We start from the raw sequence: 8,317 nt of genomic DNA, 5'->3' as shown, positions 1-8,317 counted from the left end.
AGAGCTCTTGTACCTTATCCCTACCACTGTGCCCACGAAATCTTGTCCAAGATTCCACTGATGAGTATGAATCTCCCCAAGTCTCACACTCTCCCAAAGTCTGCAAGGAACTGTATCGAGGTTGACAATGATGATGGGATGAAGGATTTGACATGGATTCAAATTGAAGGGTGGAGATGGTAGGGAGAGCCATGCTACAGCAAAGGAATTCTGGATTGAATTTTTCAAGTTTGATTTGTTATTATTGTTTAATTATTGTCGTTATAATTAATTGTATTTATATATTTATATAATATATACATTTTTTAATTTTTAGTGGAATGACACCTAAATATTAACGTTAGATTTTTTTTTTTTAATCACATCAACGCTTCGATGAACATTATTAATTAATTTTACCATTTAATTGCTAAACAGCATACACATAATTAGGAAACCAGAAACAACTACTTCCAAATGAATGAAATAAATAATAGAATTGAATGGGTATATCTCTTCCTATTTTTAACCTTACAATGGAAATTTAGAATACCTGCCACACAAAATAAATAAATAAATAAAAACAGATTTACTTAGTCCTTGTCTCTATAAATGAAACGTTCTTGCCTGCATATATAATTCATCCACCATTACGATTAACTTGATCAAACAATTGTAATAAGTAACTCCAATAAAATGGCAAGGATCTTCACATTCACTGCCATATTGCCTCGGCTCTTTGCTTCTCCTCCTTCCTCAATTTCGCCTTGGCTTCCATCGGCTTATATGTTGAAGGCAGAGTCTACTGTGACACTTGCCGGGTTGAGTTCGAGACCAAGATAAGCGAGTTGATTTCAGGTGAACCAAATACAACGATGGTATTCTAAAATTTTTTTGATCTGCAATCGCCACTAACAGTACTTATTTTTTTGAATGTTTGACACATGCAGGTGCCACGGTGAAGCTGGAGTGCAAGAACCGTGAAAACAGCACATTGACATATGCGGTGGAGGGTGTGACCGATGTGAAAGGTGTTTACAGGCTACCCGTGGAGGGTGATCATGAAGAAGATATCTGTGAGGTGAGGTTGCTCAAGAGCGGAATGGCAGACTGCACTGAGCCATTCAAGAGTGCAGATCTTGTAAGATGAATTAGCCCAAAGCAATATCATTAGTTTTCTCCAATATTTCATAGAATTTTTATACAAATTTGATAAGTTAATAGATTATAAAGTTGAATAAAATTAATACAGTATGAATATATGATGCAAAGTTTGTGGTTTTTAATGTTCACAATTATTATTTTATATTTATAATATATATAAATTAAGAAATTGTTCATTCTTTACGCATGACTAATAATAATTTTAATATACAAATAAATTTAATAAAATAATGTTTTTAAATTTATTATTAATTACTTCATATTTTATTTAATTACTTTTTATGTGGACTAGGTATTTTATCTACCAAAGTTTTTAATAAAATTTCATAATAAAAATATTGAAACATAATAGAAATATAGGTTAAATATAGGTAATAATTTGAGTTTGGTTAAATTATATAATTATTTTTATCATTTTAAAAAATTTTATTAACATATTATAATAACAGCAATAATTATTTATTATAATCTTAAAAGTATAATTATTAAATATTTTTTAAATTAATTACTGGGCTAAGTTGGCCCAAAAAAAAAGAAATTATAACAGTTTAATTTAAATTATTTTATATGCATATTGGGCCTAAATTGTGGGCTTAGTCATGGGTTGAGGAATAGTTAGGCTTACTACGGGTCTCGGGGGCTTTAAGCTTGCCCAGGTCCTAGTGCCGGTTCGGCTCATAGGTTGGGTCGTGACAATAAATAAAAAAAAATAAAAATAAAAAGAAGTATGTTCAAAATCAATATTGGATGCTTATCTTGGCATATATCTATAAATAATTACATTTATAATTACATTTACTTTATTACTATTGCTATCTTTTTTTAATAGTTGGTACTACTTGATATTTTGATTTTTTGATTCAATAGTCTCTTTTTAATATTATAATAAATCAAGAATCAATAGAAATGTAAATAAATTTTGAGAATCAAAATCAATAAAATTTCAATAGAAATAATTAAAAATAGAGTAAATTAAAGAACAATTTCAAAGAATTATATTGCAAAATAAAGTTTGATAGTTCTCAAATGGCACAAAATGCCTACTATTTATAGATAAAATAATGAAAAAATAAATAAATTTAATTTAATCATTAAACAAATTTAATTTAAAAAAAAAGTATTAAAGATAATTAAAATATTAATATAATAGCATTAAAGGAAATAACTAATAATTAGCAAGTAAAACTCTCATTAGGAAGTATCAAGTTGCAACTTCTTAAAAAAAAAATTAGAAAGATTACCCTATTGAGAGAAATTCCAGAAAATGTTTTCTTGCAAGATGAATTAGCCCAAAGCAATATCATTAGTTTTCTCCAATATTTCATAGAATTTTTATACAAATTTGATAAGTTAATAGATTATAAAGTTGAATAAAATTAATACAGTATGAATATATGATGCAAAGTTTGTGTTTCTTAATGTTCACAATTATTATTTTATATTTATAATATATATAAATTAAGAAATTATTCATTCTTTACGTATGACTAATAATAATTTTAATATACAAATAAATTTAATAAAATAATGTTTTTAAATTTATTATTAATTACTTCATATTTTATTTAATTACTTTTTATGTGGACTAGGTATTTTATCTACCAAATTTTTTAATAAAATTTCATAATAAAAATATTGAAACATAATAGAAATATAGGTTAAATATATGTAATAATTTGAGTTTGGTTAAATTATATAATTATTTTTATCATTTTAAAAAATTTTATTAACATATTATAATAACAGTAATAATTATTTATTATAATCTTAAAAGTATAATTATTAAATATTTTTTAAATTAATTACTGGCTAAGTTGGCCCGAAAAAAAAAAAGAAATTATAACAGTTTAATTTAAATTATTTTATATGCATATTGGGCCTAAATTGTGGGTTTAGTTATGGGTTGAGGAATAATTAGGCTTACTACGGGCCTCGGGGGCTTTAGGCTTGCCCAGCTCCTAATACCTGTTCAGCCCATAGGTTGGGTCGTGACAATAAATAAAAAAAAATAAAAATAAAAAGAAGCATGTACAAAATCAATATTGGATGCTTATCTTGGCATATATCTATAAATAATTACATTTATAATTACATTTACTTTATTACTATTGCTATCATTTTTTAATAGTTGGTACTACTTGATATTTTGATTTTTTGATTCAATGGTCTCTTTTTAATATTATAATAAATTAAGAATTAATAGAAATGTAAATAAATTTTGAGAATCAAAATCAATAAAATTTCAATAGAAATAATTAAAAATAGAGTAAATTAAAGAACAATTTCAAAGAATTATATTGCAAAATAAAGTTTGGTAGTTCTCAAATGGCACAAAAAGCCTACTATTTATAGATAAAATAATGAAAAAAATATAAATTTAATTTAATCATTAAACAAATTTAATTAAAAAAAAAGTATTAAAGATAATTAAAATATTAATATAATAGCATTAAAGGAAATAACTAATAATTAGAAAGTCAAACTCTCATTAGGAAATATCAAGTTGCAACTTCTTAAAAAAAAATTAGAAAGATTACCCTATTGAGAGAAATTCCAGAAAATGGTTTCTTGCAAGATGAATTAGCCCAAAGCAATATCATTAGTTTTCTCCAATATTTCATAGAATTTTTATACAAATTTGATAAGTTAATAGATTATAAAGTTGAATAAAATTAATACAGTATGAATATATGATGCAAAGTTTGTGGTTTTTAATGTTCACAATTATTATTTTATATTTATAATATATATAAATTAAGAAATTGTTCATTCTTTACGCATGACTAATAATAATTTTAATATATAAATAAATTTAATAAAATAATGTTTTTAAATTTATTATTAATTACTTCATATTTTATTTAATTACTTTTATTGTGGATTAGGTATTTTATCTACCAAAGTTTTTAATAAAATTTCATAATAAAAATATTGAAACATAATAGAAATATAGGTTAAATATATGTAATAATTTGAGTTTGGTTAAATTATATAATTATTTTTATCATTTTAAAAAATTTTATTAACATATTATAATAACAGTAATAATTATTTATTATAATCTTAAAAGTATAATTATTAAATATTTTTTAAATTAATTACTGGGCTAAGTTGGCCCGAAAAAAAAAATTATAACAGTTTAATTTAAATTATTTTATATGCATATTGGGCCTAAATTGTGGGCTTAGTCATGGGTTGAGGAATAGTTAGGCTTACTACGGGCCTCGGGGGCTTTAGACTTGCCCAGGTCCTAGTGCCGGTTCGGCCCATAGGTTGGGTCTTGACATTAAATAAAAAAAAATAAAAATAAAAAGAAGCATGTACAAAATCAATATTGGATGCTTATCTTGGCATATATCTATAAATAATTACATTTATAATTACATTTACTTTATTACTATTGCTATCTTTTTTTAATAGTTGGTACTACTTGATATTTTGATTTTTTGATTCAATGGACACTTTTTAATATTATAATAAATCAAGAATCAATAGAAATGTAAATAAATTTTGAGAATCAAAATCAATAAAATTTCAATAGAAATAATTAAAAATAGAGTAAATTAAAGAACAATTTCAAAGAATTATATTGCAAAATAAAGTTTGGTAGTTCTCAAATGGCACAAAATGCCTACTATTTATAGATAAAATAATGAAAAAAAAATAAATTTAATTTAATCATTAAACAAATTTAATTTAAAAAAAAGTATTAAAGATAATTAAAATATTAATATAATAACATTAAAGGAAATAACTAATAATTAGCAAGTAAAACTCTCATTAGGAAGTATCAAGTTGCAACTTCTTAAAAAAAAAATTAGAAAGATTACCCTATTGAGAGAAATTCCAGAAAATGGTTTCTTGCAAGATGAATTAGCCCAAAGCAATATCATTAGTTTTCTCCAATATTTCATAGAATTTTTATACAAATTTGATAAGTTAATAGATTATAAAGTTGAATAAAATTAATACAGTATGAATATATGATGCAAAGTTTGTGGTTTTTAATGTTCACAATTATTATTTTATATTTATAATATATATAAATTAAGAAATTATTCATTCTTTACGCATGACTAATAATAATTTTAATATACAAATAAATTTAATAAAATAATGTTTTTAAATTTATTATTAATTACTTTATATTTTATTTAATTACTTTTTATGTGGACTAGGTATTTTATCTACCAAAGTTTTTAATAAAATTTCATAATAAAAATATTGAAACATAATAGAAATATAGGTTAAATATATGTAATAATTTGAGTTTGGTTAAATTATATAATTATTTTTATCATTTTAAAAAATTTTATTAATATATTATAATAATAGTAATAATTATTTATTATAATCTTAAAAGTATAATTATTAAATATTTTTTAAATTACATATGCAAAATTAGGGAATTGATAACTTCATAATTTAAAGTAATTGAGTAACTATTAAAAATAAATAATAAAAAATTAATGAAATTAGATAAATTATATTTTATAAATAAATTGCTACCTAGATTAACATTTTAATCTTTTGTGACAACACCAAAAGAAAAATTACATGCTATATATTTATTTTTAATAACGATGCACAAATTTTTATAAATAATAATAAAAGCAATATAATATAATTAATATTATTTAAAGTAATAATATTAATAATTTATTAATTGGACTATAAAAATATTAATAAAATAATAAAAATTGAATATTAATATAAATAACTTTTGAAAATCAAAATAAATAATTCTTGAAAGAAAAAATAAAACTAATAGAGCAAATCAAAAGAAATTTTAGAACCAATTAGTTAAAAAAATAGTATTTACGCGGTAGTTTCAAGAGAAAATTTAGGATTGCTTTATATATATATATATATATATATATATATATATATATATATATATATATATATATATATATATATATATATATATATATTAACTTTTAAAGCATGTATGTTGCATGTGTGTTAAATAATTTATATATAATTTAAATGAAAATATTAATTTTAATAAATTAATTAATTATAGAGATGATAATATTTGTTTATATAAAAGTTATTATATTTTTAATTAAATTATATATTTTTTTAAATATATGTATATATAATTTAATTATTAAGTTGGTTTCGTTATTTTGATTCGTAAAAAAAATTGATTTGCCTTATTTTAACTTTTTTATGAGTTAATCTTACATATTGATTCATGATTATGGATTAATTTTCACGTACTTTTTATTATTTTTAATCAATAAATATTTTTATAAATTTATAATTTTAGTTAAAATATGATTATTTGTAAATGTTTTATTTTATGATGTAATTTTTTAAAACTATTAATGAATTTAATAATAATAAATTCATTAATATAAATCATGTTAAAATTTATAATTAATAATATATATAATATATAAATATACGAAAGAAAGAGAACATTAAGATTAATTAAAATACCCTTAGTAATTTAATATTATTATAATAAAGAACTAAATTTAATTGGCTAGTATAATTTTTTATTAATACTTTTTAACAATTTTAATTCTAATATAATTATAAATATAAATTATAATAAATATATATAATTATAATTCAAAAAATTATGAGAGTTGAAATTCTATTTGCAATAACACACATTTATTGTTAAGTATAGAAATATATTAAACTCTAGTTACTAGTTACCATATTTTTTTTCTAGTAACACGATTCCTTAATAAATTAGTAGTTTATTAAAATTATTTTTAATTAAAATTCTTTATACTGTTAATTATCATAAAGTTAATTGATTATTCATAATAATTATTATTATATTTATTTGCTATTTAATACTAATCATTTATAATTATTATTATATTTGTTTACTCAAATTGATTTGTAATTAAAAATTATGTCAGAAAATTATAAATGGCAAAATATTCATATGTGAAATTATAATTTTTATAATTCTAACATAATTATAATTTAAATTTTAAATGTTTAGAATTTAATATAACACATTGATCATAAAAAAAAAATAAATCATACATATATTATGAAGCTAAATTAGCATAAAATTATAGTAACGTTAGAATTTTATTTTAATTTAATAATTCCTCTAAATTGAGATTACATTATTATGATTGGCACTTTAATTTATTTATTACATATTAATAATTAAATTTAATTATAACAGATAACTTTTCATAAAAATATAATCTAATTAAAGATATAATAAATTTTAATTTATTAGACATTTTATAATTTTTAATTAATAAATATTTTTATTTATAAAACTAATTAAATTAACATTAATATTATCATTTTAATTTAAGTAATGAAATTTAATAAATATGTAAATTATAAAGACAATAATTGAAAATATGTAGAGAAAAATTATTATTTTTATTATTATGTGATAGAGTTTTTAGTTAAAAATTATTTTTAATTTTCATTATAAAATTTTATAAAATTTAATATTTTAAAATACTGTAATTTTAAAATTTTTATATGTAATAGACTATTTGTTTTTTAATTAAATGATATTAACTTGATATAATATATTAAACATTATTAAAAAAATTAAATATAAATAAAATTAAATTACAAATACTTATAACGAGTATCAATAACATACGTAACATATTAAATAGAAAAATTAGTATATACAAATGCATGAATAAAGAGTGAACTTATGAGCGAACAAAAATATCTTAATTCTTTTTAATTATTCACAATAATAATAATAATAATAATAATAATAATAATAATAATAATAATAATAATAATAATAATATCACCAAAGTTTAAGTTCTAACCAACGTCAATGTTTATTTATGAGTGACTTGTAATTATTAAGAATGAAATATCTCATAACATGATTTTTATCTATTTAATAATATTATTAAATAAATATAATTTCAAATTCTATTATAATTCTTTTTTCGGTTATTCTTCTTTGATGTTGAATTCTGAATAATGCTGTACAAAGTAAATGACAATTTCTAAAGTAATTGGATTGAAAGTAGAACAAAGAAATTTACCTTAAATTGGTAGGTTTTTTAATTTCAAATCCTATTATACTTCCTATTTCAAAATTAATTAATTTAATAAATACAATTTATTTATTTATATTATAAATAATTATAATTTACAATCCTAATTTTTAAGTTATTTAAATTTATTTAATCCGTTCAATCAAAATTGA

The 8,317-nt window shown here is 19.8% G+C and overlaps 1 pseudogene; it reads left to right on the top strand.

The window, feature by feature from the left end:
* The first annotated feature begins 675 nt into the window (after positions 1-675).
* LOC131170698 (olee1-like protein) lies at positions 676-1,135 on the top strand (annotated as a pseudogene).
* The last annotated feature ends 7,182 nt before the right edge of the window (positions 1,136-8,317 follow it).

The sequence above is a fragment of the Hevea brasiliensis genome, chromosome 2 (genome assembly GCF_030052815.1).
Source record: "Hevea brasiliensis isolate MT/VB/25A 57/8 chromosome 2, ASM3005281v1, whole genome shotgun sequence".
NCBI classification, from domain to species: domain Eukaryota; kingdom Viridiplantae; phylum Streptophyta; class Magnoliopsida; order Malpighiales; family Euphorbiaceae; genus Hevea; species Hevea brasiliensis.
The sequence above is the reverse complement of the archived record's forward strand: the minus strand, read 5'-3'. Positions and strand labels throughout refer to the sequence as shown.